The sequence below is a fragment of the Centroberyx affinis genome, unplaced genomic scaffold (genome assembly GCF_046629955.1).
Source record: "Centroberyx affinis isolate AG114_WGS23_722 - 3 ecotype Tasmania unplaced genomic scaffold, CSIRO-AGI_Caff_v1 ptg001077l_1, whole genome shotgun sequence".
In the NCBI taxonomy this organism is placed as follows: Eukaryota; Metazoa; Chordata; class Actinopteri; order Beryciformes; family Berycidae; genus Centroberyx; species Centroberyx affinis.
In genome coordinates this window covers 1-18,363 of record NW_027279624.1, presented here as the reverse complement: position 1 = coordinate 18,363, position 18,363 = coordinate 1, and positions in this window count along the sequence as shown.

Sequence of the window (18,363 nt, the reverse complement as noted above, 5' to 3'; positions counted from 1 at the left end):
ATTCAATCAGTGGCATGTTTCTAGTCCTTTCCTCTAGGTGTTGGTGCTAGACGTCGAATCCTGGAATCAGTTACTGCAATTCATCTGATACTGTATGTAGAAAATACTTGATTTATGATATTAACGGAACTTTTGCACTGTCGGTCTTGTGTTTTGTTTGGGTTTTTTTCTGACTCGCAGACAAAAAATGATTAGTTCATCTTAACCTGAAGCAAAAAGGGAAGAATCTTTTACTCCTGAAAGTAAAGGAATAAAAACAAAGCGGTCTTGCTCTCTTTGAGCCTGTTTCACGCAAAATTCACGTTTCCTGGAATGATTTCAACCCATCACTCTATCTGACTAAGGAAAACCCTGCAATATTATTTCCACTGTTGACACTTTTACTGAAGGTTTTGCTCTGTGTTTTGTTTGTGTTTTTTTTGCTGCCATTTGGATGCCTATGAATCATATTGTAGTGTATGTACAGGCTAGCAGCTTTTTCTTTTTTCAACATATTCCCACCGCGCTCAGTTTAATGGAGTTGTGCGTTTTCGCGTCACGTCCAGCCAGTTCTGTGTTTTTTTGACGGCACGTTACGCATGCCAGTATAAAAAATTTTCATTCTTTTTGTGAAGGAGTTGCTGTACGTGTAGACATGCGGTGGTTTGGCTTTTTTGGCCTTTTTTTGATTCAGTATTAATGAGGATTTTCATTTAAGAAGGGCTGATGACTATGAGAAGTGAGAAAGCGGTTGAATAGATCTAGAATATTTTACCAAAACTAAACCGATGAAGGTAAATGATGAGTGGGTTGTTTTTGGAATGTAAGTGTGGCTTAGCGGTTTTTTTTTTGCCATGATGGAATATGAGCGAGTTTTTGTTGGCTAATCTGAACGGTGTTGGAAGAGATCGTCCCTGCGATCCGGCTGATTTAAAAGGTTGTGTGTAGCAGCAGTGAGCGAGTGAACTGGCAGACGAAGCAGGGGGAGTGTTGTAACGTGGGACGGGGATCAGGTAACATTTAAACTGTAAATCCTGTAAAAGAGTTTGTTCAGCTCCTTCCTTCCTTTCCCCCTCGGCGTTGAGTCTTTACCACTAGAGCTGTGTTTCTCCTTTTTTTTTTTTTTATTTTAACGTTTTTATTCTTCCGTCAGCGCCTATCTGCCTCTCCTAGCTCAACTCAGATGCTTTCATTTAACACGTTTGCACACATTTATTTGTCTTTTTGAGTTAAAACGATTTATAAAAAAAAAAAACAAAGATTCACCGGAGCACACGGAGCCTCTCGCCGCTCGCTTGGCCGGGCAGATGTTGAAATTTAAAAGCGCAGAGTAAAGGAACCGTCCTTCACTCTTGTTGAGCTGGACGGAGTTTGTCGTTCAGGGTGGAGGAATCAACACTACACCAGCCGAACACAGATTCATGTGGACGTGATCAAACACGTTTTTTTGGGACGACAGATTGTCGTTCGGGCCCCCTGGAGGAAAAAAAACACGGCAACCAAAACATTCTGACTCTTGACGTTAATCTGAAGCAGCAGGAATACAGATGCAGGGTGGGAAATTTAATTGTCGGCAGATAACCAAACATCACTCGAAGGTCCTATTCTGTTTTTAAAAAAAATCTAATCGGCTTTGGCAGGTGAAATATCGAAAGCGGCTCGTACATTAGTTGACTTCAGCAGCCACTTTGGCAGATAACCGACTGTCATTTGGAGTCCTGTTATATAAAAAAAAAAAAAAAAAATGATGATAAAATGATGAATTTGGCTGGTTGATTTTTGGGATGTAACGGCAACCAAAAAAAAAAAAAAAAATGTTGAGTGTCACGTTTTAATGTTGAAGCAGCAGGAATACAGATGCAAGGTGGGGAACTGCCACCGGCCCAAAATGTTGGTAAATTTGTGGTTGTGGTTTGGAAAAGTCTGGAATCACTTGAAGGTCCTGTGTTGTTTTATAAAAAATCGAATCAGGAGGTGAAATGGGCAAAAGCGGCTCGTACATTAGTCGACTTCAGCAGCCACCGACTGTCATTTGGAGTCTAAAAAAATGTAATTGGCTGATAAAAAATATTGAATTTGGCTCACATGTGCTCCGGTTAATCTTTTGAAGTCGTCACCTCAAACGCTCAGCACCCTAATAAAAAATAAAAAAAACCACTGCACTATACACAGTATCCGTCGGGGGGGGGGGGGCAACCTTAACCCGTACGATGCGGACCTTTTTGTGTGTACCGGTGTCTCGCCGAAGTCTTCCTGCAACAAGAAGCATTCTGGGTAATCCCACTAAAGAGGAAACAGGAGCCCGCCTGGAGAAGGGAAAGCTTCATTTAAAAGAAAAAAAAAAAAAAAAAAAAAAAAGCCTGTACTCATGGTCATAGCTGCTTTTGATTTGGATGCTAAAACTTTTTTGTTTTGTTTTTTCTTCCTTAAAGTTTTTGATTCTGAAGGACTGAGATGCACTTGGATGGGTAGAATTTTTTTTTTTTTTTTTTTTTTTCCTCATTGGTGGAAATGGTAAACGAGATGAAAATGCACCATATCCGCTTATTTATAAACCAATGCTGTTTATTCCATGAGAAATATCGTTAAGTTTTCTTTTTAGGGAGGAGAAGAAAAATAGAGACGCATCGAGGTCTCTATATATACGCAAAATGTAAGATTTCCATCCAGTGTTTGAGAAACTTGAATTTTATTTAAACTTGAAAAATGACTTTGCCTTAACTTTTATACAAGACAAGCATAGAGTTTATTTCTTTTTCGAAAACCCCAAAATGTTAACCAAGCGTGACACATGGAAAATATTTAGTCGTACCAAACGTCACAAGTCTTACTGAGAGAGAGAGTACAAATCTAGCAGCATTTTCTTTCTTTTTTTTCCCATTTCTTTGTTTTTTCTTTTGTAAAATGTACGAAAAAGAATCTCATTTTGATTGTCCTTTTTTTTGTTTCTTGTTTCATAGTTTTCAGGTTGTTTTGTTTTGGGGGAAAATATAAACCTTGTAAATGCAAAACTAGTCAATACTGTATTAAATATGTGCACTTTGAAGTGTGTGCTTTGCTTGTACAGTTGTAAATACTCAGAAAAATATAAGAGGTACCTTAAAATGATATAAAAAATATATTGATCTCGTTGAACTATTAATGTCGCTATCGAGCTGGATGTAGGATATAAAAAAAAAACTTAATGTTGTGGTTTGAAAATATTTTTCTTTTTACCTTTTTTTTTTTATTTTATTTTTTTGTTTTTGGTGTGCAGAGTTTGAATTCTGCCCCGCTTTGCGACGTGGGCAGGTTGTCTGATTGTAAATTTTTTTTTTTTTTTTTTTTTTTTTTTTTTTTTTTATGATGTCATTTTCATTCCATTTTTTTCCTACCTGTGCGGCCGCACCTGGCGTACAGGTGTGAGTTCTCTCCTGTCGTCTGGCCCCGCCCCCCCCTCACTGTGCACAATTGGGAAGAGCCTGTGGTGCTGAACTGACGAGCATCTTATCACTGACCCTTCACAAGGCCGCGTTCCCACCAGGACCCTCTCTGTAACGCAGCTTCTCTGTGGCCATAGACTTTTCATTGGAACCGCACTGTTGCAGCCTCGTTTGTACTAGAAGTTTGAATTCTTCAGCTATTAGGGGGGGGGAAGAAAAAAAAAATGCACTACATGTCAGATTTTCAGTCGAGCAACAGAAGTAGCCACAAGGATTTGACTGATTTTAGTTTTTCCGAGGCTGATACCGATATTTTTCGGTTAAAGACGCCGATATTCAGGGCTTCTGACAGAATATTACTATTTTCAGGGTGGAAAAGCTTCTGAAACATCATTTAGACACCATGACACCAAAACTCTCTTTGACTCCATCAAAATCCCATGACAATAATAATAATAATAACAACAACAACGCATTAATGCATACTCAACTGTACAATAAATATATAATCAAACCGCATCACGTCCATATCAGAGGCGGACAGCATGACTTGACAATATCTTAATATTAGACGATATCTAATAAAAGGACAATATCAGCCTGATATATCAGTAAACCAGTGTGTGTGTGACTCGCTCTTCCTTCAGCTAGATAAACACAGAGAGAGAGAGAGAGAGAGAGAGAGAGGGGGAGGAGCCTGGTGGGGGCGTGGCCTCAGCTGGCTGCTGTCAATCTGACGTGTGACGCCCCCCCCCCCCCCCAAAAAAAAACCACGATATCAAAGCGGACCACAGTAAAGCACATTTTAAGCACAGAACCATTGACACCTTTTTATCTTCATGTTGAGCCTGCAGCAGCATCCGGTCACTCAGGGGGAGGGAAAGAGACTTCTGCCACCGGCCAAAGAACGGTGAAGTTTGTCCAGAGGTTTTTGAAGATTTGTTGCATTCAAGTACAAAAAGTAAAGTGACTTGTGTTCCGTTGGCGGCGGCCCGGTCGAGGCAAAAAAAAAAAAAAAAAAAAGTCAGTTTCCCTCCCGGATGAGAACAGATGAAACATTAATCGGTTTGGAGCCAAAATCATTTACACCTGGTCAATGTTGTTTATATGTTAATATTGTTTTTTTTGTTTGTTTTTTTTTTTCTTCTGGTTTGTCTGTTTTTATTTGAGGCTTGTTATTCATAAAGATGTTCGTCGGCTTTCATCACCCCTCTCCCCCCCCCCCCCCCCCCTCTGAGAAATAATTAATGTACAAATGATTTCTTTTGGGGTTTTTTTTTTTTGTTTGTTTGTTTGTTGTTTTGGGGGCTGGGGGGGGGGGGGGGGGCGGTAGACATGCCAGTGTTTAGGCTCAAATGGAATCATAGTGTAGTTGGTATTTTTACACTTGTTTCAGAAAGAGTTTTCTGGCACATAACATACGCAGCGTGCGTTGTCTTTTAAATCATTTGATCACATGTGGACTGCATTTGATGTGGCAAAGAATACCAATAACTGTGCCATTATACAACTATTATTTTTTGTCTGACTGGGCAGTTTTGACTTGTACATAGCTGAGCGCTTGCCACCTCTGGCTCTACTTTTTTTTTTTGTTTTTTTGTTTTTGTTTTCTCTCAATATGTGACCTCGCTTGTTTTACTGATGGAACAGCGAAGTCCGTCAAAGACTTTTCCGTCTGGGGAAATTTTGAAATGTGACACCACTGACTGTAGGAGAGGACTTGTGCGTCGTGACTCGGGTCTGACTCGGCTCGTCTTGCCCCGTCACTCGGCGTGAAGCGGCGGCAGCAGCCGGTTTTTGTGCATCGCAGACCGAGGTTTCCACGAACGATCGCAACTGTGAATGTGTCCACGTGTGTATGTGTGTGTGAAATAAATGTACCACCTAGAGTCGGTGGAGGCGGGTGTGGAGGGGGTGTGGAGGGGTGTGGAGGGGAACCCCAAGTCCAAACCGATGCAAAATTTGACTCTTTTTTTTTTTTTTGACGTCGAGTGGAAGTCGATTCCCCCGGCGAGGACGCTGCCGGCTGTAAAGGGATCTGCTGTTGTTGTTCTCAGCACTGTCGACGAAAAGACCGCCGCAACGTCTGCAGCCCTCTCCCGTCTCTCCTGTCTCTCCGGTCTCTCCTGTCTCTCTTGTCTCTCCTGTGTGTCCGGCACTAAACCCGAGCGCCCTGCAGTCAGAAGCTCCTTTTCTCATGCAAACTGCAGCTGGAGCGCCGTTCTTCATATCAAGCCTGTCGCTCCCTGCCTCGGCTCCGCCTCCTTCCTCTTTGCCCGTTTTGACAGTGCCATCTCCTTTTTTTTTTTTTTTTTTTTTTTTTTTTTTTTTTTTTTTGCAACGGTTGCAGCTTGTTGTAAAAAAAAAAATGGACCCCCTTGTTTTTTTGTTTGTTTTTCTTTCTTTTTGTTTTTTTTTTTAAAGCAGAGATATAACGAATGCACACAAACTGACTGGAACGAGACTCGTCTCTCTCGATCTCTTTATCAACTCACTGTGGTTTAACTCATTAACACTCTCACCATGCTACGCTAACGGCTGTGGACAATCGATGACTCCGCGTTGGGGGTTGGACAGAGATTTTGGCTAACGACACCTTTAACAGATGTGGAACGGAGGTTACGTTCAAGAGGGCTTTTGATTTTTTTTGTTTTTTCTTTTTTTGTTTTTTTTTTTGTTTTTTTTGGGTCTTACCTATTCTTCCATCGAGACTGGAATCAAGCGTACATGTCAGCTATAGATAATTTAAGTTACTCTTGTGTCATGATGTAAAACTGTCTAATTTGGAGAAAAAAATGTAGCTTACTGAAAAATAAAGATTTAGGCACTGTTGAGGAGCCGGCGTCCGAGTCTAGTTTGTGGCAGACGAAGTTATACTGTTGTGTGAAAATCTTGTTAACTGTGATTGTCATGTTTTCACTTTAATTGAAGGATTATATGTTCCTCTATAGGTTGAGAAAATTCTCCATCCGCTTGGTTTTATGAAACCTTTTCAAAACTCACTGGAGAACATCAGAAATGCATCGTCATCAAGCTGAGATTTACTACTTTGCACGGTTTAGGGTTTGTACACCGGTCCAGAAAGTCTGGAATGTATTGAAAATGTTTTAGATAAATTCCATGTCTTGAAAAGTATGGGAATTGCAAAAGGAAAAAGTCCTGAAATGTATGTAAACCTGTTTTTCTGTCCTGATACACACATGACAAATTGATGCAGATGTATAACTCACTGTAATTTTTATTGTGATATGTATTGGAGTGAAGAATTATCTTTTACAGTGTGATATTGACCAAAATATTCAAATCCAGTCAAAAAAAAAAAACCATGTCTTGTGAGGTTAGTGATTTTGAGGTGGAGAAAGTGTAGGATGGTTCCTCAGACCAAAATGAAGGAAAACATTTTATTAAAGCACAAATAATCTCACCAAGCCATAACTCCCAAGTCATCCGTCACCACAGCTCTTTAAAGCGGTGATTCTCAGCCTTTTCCATATCAAGGACCCCTTTGTTTAGTCCACATTAGAGCCACAGACCCCCGTTTGGTGAGATTTTGGACCCAAATCTGAGAATATTTTTATTCAACTCAACTCTCAACTCAACTTTATTTATATAGCACCTTTCCTACAAGCATGCAGCCCAAAGTGCTTCACATAGCAAAATTACAACAATAAAATGTTAAAAAATCAATAAATAAGAGTCAATAAAATAAAAGTACAATAAAATAAACACCAGGGATAAAAGTAAACACCAATGATTAGAATTTAAAAACTCAGGCTATAACATTACTCCAAATTAAAAGCCAGATTAAAAATATAGGTCTTTAATTTCCTTTTAAAAATACAGAGAGAGCTTTGCCATTCTAATATCCAGAGGCAGTGAGTTCCACAGTTTAGGGGCATAAAAACAGAAGGCGCTCTCATCTGTACTTTTATGGGACACATAAGAAACATTTAAAAGAAAAGCAATATTGTTAGATATGATTTGGTCCAGAATTCCATGGCTATCTGTATTCCAGGTAGAGAGATAACAGTGAAACTATGATCAAAACAGTCATTCTACATTCTCTAATTGTGTTAACTTGTAAATGAACAATTCATCAATTTGCTGGGGACACCCTGGAACTCCCTCAAGGACCCCTGGTGGTCCCCAGACCCCACGTTGAGAACCACTGCTTTAAAGAGGTTGAAGAGATGCTTGAGTTAAAGGCAGAAAACGTCTTAAGTTGTCCTGCTGTTCGGAGACTTTCCCCATAGCCAGACAGTCTGGTTTGATCCCTGCAGCAGCTCATGTGTCCGTCCTGTTGAAGTTCAGTGAACCTCCACCAGGACTGGAGTCCAAACCACCGTCGTCGAGTTCAAGCCGGTTCGAAAACAAGGTCCAAGTCAAGACCAAGACTAGAGCAAATCGAGGCTTATTCAAGACCAAGACGGAAATGTGTGAAAAGAAGTGTGTGTGTCTATCAAGCAGAGGTGGGGACTCGAGTCAGTTGTAATTGCTTTGAGACTTGACTTGATGCATGAAGAGAAGACTTGAGACTTGACTTTGACTTGTACTTTGATGACTTGAAAAGGTTTCTAAAGTCTTGAGATCTTGTGTTTGTGTAAATGACTTAGATTGAAAGTGATGAGATTTGTTCCAGCTGACGACTGAATTTAAATTCTGTTTTCTGAATTTGTATGGAATGATTGAATTTATTGAAGTTGAAACTGATTATAGAAATCAAACTCATGATGCTCTTACCAAGTTTTTATCCTATGAAAACCATATTGCATTGAAAAGTCCTAGATATTTAGTTTTCTTTAAGATATTAAATTGATACTGGACTCTTGATTTGTTCTGACTTGACTTGCTGTTCTACATTTAGACTTGAGACTTGACATTAATGACATGGACTTGACTTGGCAATCTACATTTAGACTTGGGACTTGACTTGAGACTTGACTTGGTCACACCTCTGCTATCCAGTTATAAAAATAGCAGTTTCTTATGGATAAACAGATGTAGATCTATGTGCAGGAGATCTGTACCAAACCCTTCAACATCCAACTAATCAATGCGTAGAAGATTGAAGACTGTTACATACTCTACATACGTGTGCTCCTTTAAACTGTTGGTAATGCTGGAGAGAAAATAAACAGGTGGAGGAAAACATCATGGAAGATTTTAGATGGGCAGGAAAGAGTCGAGTCAGCAACCAGTAGTTTAGGAGACAGTAGGTTTGACACCGTAAACTCTGTATTATAAAAACAAAAAAAATCAAATCTAAAATTACAACATGCACTGCAAAATGATTGAGGGAAATGGAAACTAGACTTAGAAGTTAAATGGGCTGTAACTCTAAACGACATCAATATTCTCCGTGAAGCGATCTGGGCAAATAAAAGTTTAAATAAACACATGAGCAGCTCAGACAAGACACCAGGGAGCCAGACTTGTGGCTCCCAACAGGAACCACAAGCTTAATATTGCAGTAAACACTCCCCCAGAAAAATCATATTTACTGCATTTATCCGGGACCAACACACTTCAGCAGGACTTCAGGCTGATGATGGACACATTCGCTGTTGCTGGGATTCAACATGATGTTTAAATTAGGGGACTGAAACTCTTATCTCTAAAAAATCTAATCTAATCTAAAAAAAATAAAAATAAAAACGGCACATAACTTTTTTTTTCCATCAAGTGAGATTTATTTACTCAATATTATGACTTAGTATCTCATAATTCTGACATATTAAGTCAGAATTATGAGATACTAAGTCATATTTACCAGATACTATCTCATAATTATGACTTAGTATCTCACAATTATGACATACTATCTCGTAATTAAGAGCTATCTCATAAATATGACTTAAAATCTCATAATTATGACTCAGTATCTCATAATTACAAGATAGTGAGTTATAATTATGAGATACTAAGTCAAAATATTGAGAGAAAGATCTCACTTGATGATAAAAAAAAAAAAAAAAAAGTCATTCTTGGTACTTCCACTGTCACCTTTCCAGTCTTTTCCAAGTCATATTCTAGTTTTTCAGTTTGTCTTTGATTCCTTTTTCTTTTGAGGTGCGATGTTTTAACAATCCCTTTGAATTTTCTGTTTCCTTCAAATTCTGACTTCCATAATATGCATTTTCTCAATTACATTATCTAACTAACTCAGACTAATCAAACTATTTTAGGGCACAGCAGGACAGGAGGAGGCTGCAGTGTGAATCCTCTGAATGAGTTTTGTGGATCAGAAGAACCCGACTGGCAGATCAGACCGGGAAGCCGCCAGTTTTCCCCCAAACCGAGGCGAAAGAGATGCAGCGTGTCCTCGAGTCTTTGTCATTTTCTCTCACAGAAAAAAAAAAAAAAAAACACACATTGGAATTTCAAACGAAAGGAGGCAGCTTTGGCTTCAGAGTCTTCTGCGATCCATGAGTCCTTAAATCCCCTTCAGGAACCTCAAGGGGTTTATTCCAGGATGAAATATCAATTTGGAGGAAAAACAGACAAAAAGAAGGAAAAAGAGAGAAAAAAAAACCCAAATACCCATTTATTGAAAAAAAAAAAAAGTGCTATCTACTCTTAAAAAATGATCACTGACATTATAGTGAAACTGATTTGGGGGGAAATCCATTCAAGTTACTAATTAATTCAATGCAGTTCAATTTGACTTCATATCTTTATTGTCCTGTGAGGGGAATTTGGTTTAAAGCAAGCAGGATTTAAAATAAAAACACCAAGTCCTTAAGTTTTGTCCCTTTAGTGTGTTCCTGAGGAGATTTCTGTCTTCATCACCGAGCGCTTTGCCAGATCTCAAGTTTCACACACAGTCTTCTTTCCCGGCTCTGATCCAATTACCAACACAGTGTCTGATGAAACTCTCTATTATGCTTTTAAACTACAGGCTCAGCAGCACCTGTGTGGAAACCTGGACTGGATGTTAGAGGGAAAGTGAGGAACGACATTGGGGTTATAAATCTGCAAAAAAATACAATGCATCTATCTTCCTCTCTCTATCCCCCCATTCTTCCATCCTTCCTTTGCTGTGGAAAAAATGCAAAACCAAAATCCACAACCAAACGCCGGACGAGCCATTGTTTCCCCTAAACGGAGACAAATGTTTCCTGTTTACTGGTGAAATGATTCTGTTTCCCTCTTCTGTGATACTGGTTTACAATGCGGCTTCATCTGTAGAGCATTTTACATCAATAATTAAGGAAATGAACATTTACCATTACAAGTGTCCTCCCTTGTGCCTTTAAACTGGGGTGAGTGCCAAAGGAAAAACATGGCTCGGCTTGGCTGTTTGAGGAAGAAGAAAAACAAAGCTGGTGCATGAAGAAAGCAAGACAGGAAGAAGAAATTTAGCTGCTTTTGGAGGCCAAAGGATTTCTAAAAAAAACTTACATACTGGTACAGAAAAACCAACATGTTTGGGCAGAATCAAAAGCAGCAGAGCAGGTACAGCTCAGCTCTGTCTGTTGTGTACCAATCTGAACATAGACATCATGTAAACATTTAGCATTTTACAGATTCCCCACTGCAAAAACGGAGACAAATGGATCCAGAGGAATTTAGGTTCACATTTTAATATATTTGGCCCATTATAGATAGCTACCAGAGTCTAGCCTAGGTAGCTAGCTTGTAGCTTTCTAGTAAACTAGCTAAATTCAAGCAGTTGTGGTTGTTTTTCCCAAGGTCGCTAGCTAACTTGGTAACTGTTAGGACTACCTGAAGTCCTTATGTGTTGAAGTAACGGAATCACTCGCATAATTTCCGGTGTTTACCGGCATTTTTATACAGAGTTCCCAACCGAAAGCTAAGTGGCGTAAATTCATACACATTTCAGAAGCTAGGTATAAAATTTCATAAATATCTATACACATTTAAGCATATAAAACACTAAGTTACGAACTTAGTCACGAACAAGAAGCGGGAAACCTTAAATCCCACTTTGGGCGACAGTTACATCATGTAGAGAATCGTTATTGGCTGATAAATGGAAAAATAAGAGCTTTGAGTACATAGCCTGCACTTCTTACAAGCATCTGTAACATTGTGAAGGTACAGGAAGGGTTAATAAAGGGTTAATATCGAGTATATGAATACACCGACATGGACGACAGTAAGTGTCCGGAATTGGATACGAATTTTGAATCTCAAAAATAGATGCGCTATCATCCATTTGCAGGGACTGGAAGAAAATCAATTACAAGTTAAGGTAAAAGCGATATTAAACTTTAAAAAAGACAGATGGAGGATTGTTAATTTATGAGAAACTTCAGTGAAAACAGTACAGGATGAAATATATTGGTATATGATTGTGATTTTTTGGTCATGTTCTGTCTGGAATTGGATACCCTGATGTTAGGCTAATGCTAGTTTTATTTGTGCCAATCTTTTGGGTCAAGTTGACGTGTGCTGTTAACTTATACGGCCGCCATTTTGAACACCTGTGGTGGACAAGTGTTCAAAATGGCGGCCGTATAAGTTAACAGCACACGTCATAGTAGGCTATGTATCTATGTTCTCTACTCATATACATACATATGATCAACAATTTTAATGTAGACATTGTTAAATTAGAATTTTGTTTTAGTGGTTAAATTTAAAGTTACTGCATCTGCAAACGTCCAACCTTTTTTCCAGGCAGTTTCCCCAGACGCATCACAATTGGACTTGATCCTGATTGGCTCCCTCAATAAAGAATTACTGAAATCCATCCAATCAGGTCAGTTTGCAGCATTTGAACTGGAAAGCCCTCCACTCAGCAGGTTTACCTCATTTGAATTAGAGGAGCCGCTGCTGACGGCCAATCAGGATCCAGGATTGTGAGGATTTAGTCTTCAAATTCATTCATAAATAAAACCCTTTTGACTAAAGACCACTTATTTGAAAAACATCATGAGGAATATTTTTCTTAACCTGAGCCATAGTATATTTGGAAACAAAATTTGAACTGAATAATGACCTTTAAAATCAATCAATCAAAATACTTTATTCATCCCTCAAGGGGCGATTCAAGGCAGCGAGTTCATAAACAAGAGACTACAGACTACAGTATACAATCATTCATACACATAAAGACGAGAAGAAAACAAGATATAAAATAGATAGATATAAAATAGACAGATTAAATGACATTTGGCTAGGCCACAATATAATAAATAGTATCCAGTTCTGTCCAGTCCAGAGGAAAGTGTGAGTGCTTTTATCAGTCTGCTGTGTGAGAAGACCATTCCTTACATTTCCTGTTCACAAGTCTAATGGCTTTCTGGTATAAAACAATAAAACAATTAAACCTTTAAAACCTTTAAAAAAAAAAAAAAAAAAAGGCCTGTAATCCAGACTTCCCAGCTGGCTCACAGTGTCCTTCAGTCCTGATGCGAGTAAGAGCCACAAGATGGCAGCGTATTCACAGAGGACAGCAAGGATCATCCTGTCCTCTCCTCAACTCCACGCAGCACAATCCCATTAGTCATCCCCCCCCTCCACCCCTCCACCACCACCATACACACACACACACACACACACACACTCACACACACAAAAGCCTTCTCCTTGATCCGGGCGTCATGCGGCCTGTTTTTCTTTGACATTAATTGAATGCCATTTGTTGCGTTCACAGCCGCCTGGTGAGCAACAAGATGATGATGATGATGATGATGATGATGGAGCAATTTGCAGCCACTGCTAAATCCTTGACATCTCCTCCTCTGATCTCCTCTTAAGCTCAAGCACTCCCCAATGCCTCCCCCCCCCCCCCCAAACACACACACACACACACACACACACACACAGCCTCCTAACCCTCCTCTTCCCTGTTTACCGCACCATCCTTTAGCATTCCTGATCTGTTTCCAATTAACTGGCTCACACAGCTGTTGGAGTGGAGCTGAAGTGGGAGAAGGAGGCGCAAGAAGAAGAGTGAAGTGGGAGAAGGAGGCGCAAGAAGAAGAGCGTGTCTTTGAAGCCCAGTTTGGAGGGAGTGGGTGGGGGAATAATAATAATAATAATAATAATAATAATAATAATAATAATAATAGTAACTAGAAAAGGCAAAATTTTTTGAAGAAAATTTGTGTGCTTGCTTCAGTTTGAAAACCTAGACAGTTGAAATCATTTGAAACAGTTTCAATGTCTTTAAAATGTGAATATATGGATCTTAAGCAATTTACTTGACAGTCAAAAGTCGTGTAGTTATCAATACATGGAAGGATAGGCAATGATGTTTCTAAAAGTTGTAGTAGCATGGACTGTAGTAAAAGCAGCAGATGCTGTATCAGTAGTAGAAGTAATAGAATTAGCAGTAGTAGTAGTATTTGGACTATCAGTATTAGTAACAGTAGAAGTAGCAATAGTAGTAGTAGCAGCAGTAGTAGGACGTGTAAAAGTCATAGCACCAGCAGTAATGGAAGTAGTAACATTAGTAGTTAGTAGGTGTAGTAGCACTTGTAGTTGTACTAGTGGTACTAGTGCAAGAAGTAATAAGGGCAGTAATAGTGGTGGTGGTGGTGGTAAGTAGTAGTGAAAGCATTTGTCATTCTAGTAGTTGTATAACAGTAGTACCAGTAGTAGTTGCAGTAGTAGTGACAGTTGTAGTAGTAGTACTTGCAATACTAATTGCAGTAATAATAATAATAATAATAATAATAATAATTAATAATAACTTTATTTGTATAGCACCTTTCTACAATATACATACAATAAAACCCAAAAAGACAGTGATGTAAAACTACCTGATTTCAGGCGCAAATGCCCTGTGCGCTGTCTTAGTAGATCAGAAAACAAGGTTTTAGCACCCGCAATGCGATTTGCACTGATGCAGACCTTTAGTAGATCCGGGCCCTGGATATCAAGTATTACATTTCTATCGTATTTAGGCATGATGAGAGATAGAAAACAGACAGAATCAGAGAATTCCTGGATGAAATCATGGTTCAGTTTAGGGGGTCTGTAGACTAAGACACACAGCAAGGGAGCCTTACCATTTACCAGGAAACTAAGTGATTCAAAGGTGGGAAAATAGATGAATGCCATTAGAGCTACCCAGCCACCACAGCCAGATAGCCTGGGATAATGGAAATGAGTAAAACCTGGGGGTGTAACTTAAATCAATGGATTTAAGTTACATAATAATAATAATAATAATAATAATAATACATAATAATAATAATCAATCACCTGGACTCAACCAAGTTTCAGTAATAATAATAATAATAATAATAATAATAATAATAATAATAATAATAATAATAAACATTATTTATAGCACCTTTCATACATAAAACAACTCAAAGTGCTTTACAATTTAGCACTAAAGAGAAAGGGCATAAAACAATTGAATTAAAACAACAAAAACAATTAACATTGAAAGAGGGATAAAACAGTGCAAATAAGTAGTAATAAATAAAATAAATTATCTAAAAGCAAACTGAATAGGTAGGTTTTCAGGAGGCTTTTAAACATGCCCAGAGAGCTCACAGGTCTAATGTCCTTAGGCAGAATGTTCCAGAGTTTTGGAGCATAGTAGGTAAAAACAGCTGCCCCACTCTTTTTGTGGACTACATTGGGCACATGTAAAAGAGCAGCATCAGAGGATCTAAGGGGTCTGGGTGGTTGGTAAAAAGTTAGGGAGTCAGAAATATAAGAAGGTGCCATGCCATTCAGGGCTTTGTAGATGAGTAAAAGGACCATAAAATCAATTCTAAAAGAAAGCAGGAGCCAGTGAAGGAAGCTAAAATAGGAGTAATATGCTCTCTCTTCCTGGTTTTTGGTCTTGCAGCAGAGTTCTGAATAAGTTGAAGTCGCTGAATTGACTTTTTTGGAAGACCAGTGAGTAGGGCATTGCAATAATCTAACCTACTGGAAATAAAAGCATTAATTTAAATAAATTTTTCAGCATCATGTTGCGTTAAAAATGGTCGTACTTGTTGGCAATGTTTCTCAGGTGAAAGAAAGCTGTCCTGGTGACTTTGGTGATGTGGGCGTTAAAACTTAAATCAGAATCTAAAGTTACACCAAGACTTTTTACTTCTGATTTAGTCTGGTGAGCGAGGTCTCCAAGTCTGTTTTAATAAGATTGTCCCTTTTGAATTTGTTTCCAATTAAAAGTATCTCTGTCTTTTCCTCATTCAATTTTAAAAAGTTGTCACTCATCCATTGATTGATAAAAGCCAAGCAGTTGCTCAAGGAATATAAGGCATTTGGGTTGGTTGGTTCAACAGAAATGTATAATTGAGTGTCATCTGCATAACTATGAAAGCTGACATTGTGTTGACTAATGATATGACCTAATGGGAGCATGTACAATGAAAATAAAGTGGACCAAGACAGCTTCCTTGTGCCACGCCAAAGGGTATGTCATATTCCTTGGACATATGATTGCCAAGACCAACATAAAATTTTCTCCCTGTGATGTAGGATCAAAACCAATTCAGGGCAATTTCTGAGAGACCGACCCAATTTTCCAGACAGTTTATTAAAATATTATGGTCGATAGTGTCGAAAGCTGCGCTTCAATCTAAAAGGATGAAGATTGACACTTTGTCTGAATCAACAGCAAGTCTGAGAGCCGTTTCTGTGCTGTGATGTGATTGGATCTAAAACCTGATTGGAATTTCTCTACGTCTTTTCCAGTAATCATAAAAAAATCGAAATTAAAAGAACTAATAAACTCATGGTAGATAAAAGACTTGTTTGGGTGAAGACCATCATGCTTAAGTAAAATAGGTCTCGCCCAGAACAGGTCAAAGTTATTAATGTAAGAGAGCCCAATGGAGGCACAGTGGTCCTTTAGCCATGAATGAAGTCCAAACAGTCTTGACCGTGTCTCAATACCTCCCCGGTGCATGGGGAGAGGGCCTGAGATGGACTCGCTTTCCTGTGTCAAGGCTGTTAAGTGTTAAGACTTTTGACTGTCGCACTTTAATGTCATTGGTGCCCACATGGATGATGATGTTGTCAACGTTGCTGTAGTTGGACAGGATGTGGGGTAGCCTGTGGTGAATGTCCCATACTCATGTACCCGGGAAACAGTGGACTTTGTAAGAGCCTGAGGAAGGGGGCAGCTGAACATCCCGGTCCATGCAGCTGCCAATCACCAGAGTGGTTGTAGTTGAGTCCAACTGGGTCTGGGAGTGGCATGGTGGGTGGGACGGGAGGTTGGTGCCAGCCAGTCGGAATGATTGGGGGGGGGGGGGGGGTCCAGTGGGGTGGCTGACGAGGGGGAGAGGAGAGGTGGAGAGAGGTAGACTGCTGCATACACCGTCCATCTTGATAATCCAGTGCCTGGAAACCTGGCTGGTGAGCTGTATGCTTGGTGGAGAGGATGGAAGAATATGGCGGTGGGGTCTCAGCAACCAAGCAACAAGCTGCCAAGCAGAAGGCCGGGGGGTGGAATTGGTGGGGAGACCAGGGTGGGCTGAGAAGGGGAGGGGGATGGGGGATGTCTGGGTAGCAGTGGTGGTGGTAATAGGTGGTTCTTGAATCGGCAAAGTGGCAGTAAAAAGCCGTTGTCCTGCAGTCTGGACTGTTCCTTATTGCATTACTTTCCTGGAGTGTTTTGACAAGTCCCATAGCACCGATGAGCCTATTTTGCATATCTGAGGATTTGATGCATTTATTGCAGGTAAAAACGGAATCGATAAAATCCTCTTCTAAAACTATGGTAAACATGTCGCAGAATTCACATTTTAAAACCTTCTCCTACAGAGCCCTGTGGTGCCATAGTGCAAGTGTAGACGGAGTATGCTTTGAAAGATCACTTTGAAAAATACACGCACAGTATTCCCAAATATGCTGAACATTTTAAAGTTTGAACGGCGTCGATAGCATAAATGGTCCAAAAGCAGTTACACTGCAAAAATTGGACGGAAGTAAATAAGAGCATATAAGTGTAACTTCCTTTCAGCAAGCAGCCAATCACACTAATTATATAAAAAACAGGCATATGACACCACCAGAATAAGGTTTCAACCAGTGTCAAATGTATAGCAAGATCTAGATCTAAAAAGTGTATCTGACAAATTTAGAAATTCATGAAAAATAATTGAAAACACCTAAAAAGACACTTGAAACATATTAAAGCATCAATCATCAAATCATCAATATTAAAAATAGTAGGATGTTTGTTTGTAATTGTAATGTAATTGTAATGTCTTTGTGAGATTTGAAGGACATGCTGCAGCTGGACAGGAGCAGCTCTCTGTGGTCGGAGCTCTATCAGCTAGTGATGCCTGACGGACAAGACAGCAGCAGACGATCTGACAGGATAACACACCGGACCGCGGATCCAGATGACCAAATGCACACAAAGAAACGCTATAACTATATAAAAACCATAACTACTATAACTATAAACTACATAACTATACTATAAAACTATAAATACTTCTAAATTTACTTCTATCTAAATATATTCTCTATATATACTTTTGTAGAATAAAAATCCTAAAAAGTGACTTTTTTTGTCATTAAAATTATTAAGTACAGCAATACTGATTAAAATTGATTGGTCAAAGCAGGGAGTGCATATAATAACCTTCTTAAGAAGTTGGTGCAATACTAACTACATCAAGTTTTGTAGTTAAACCAAGCGGCCAAAACCAATTTTGGCGGCAATAAGGAAGTGGCTGAAAGATACAAAATATAAAGTCAATACATCTTTTCGATGAGAGGTTTTGGTCTCAGTAGCTAATTTCACTTCTAGAAATTTGTGTCCATATGGCGATTTTCAAAATACTTATAATATATTATAATATTTATATATAATATTATATATTATAAAATTATAAAACGGGTTGTTTTCCTAGTGATTGACAGGTCGCCGAGTACAGACCAATAGCAGGTGGAGCTGTGGAGCTGCGGTCAACCCCCGGCTTCGCTCTGGCTGCTCCGGCTCCAAAAACTGTCAACATGGCGGCGCTCGTAAACCCCAACTTTTAGCTTCAAAACGGCCCTTCAGAAA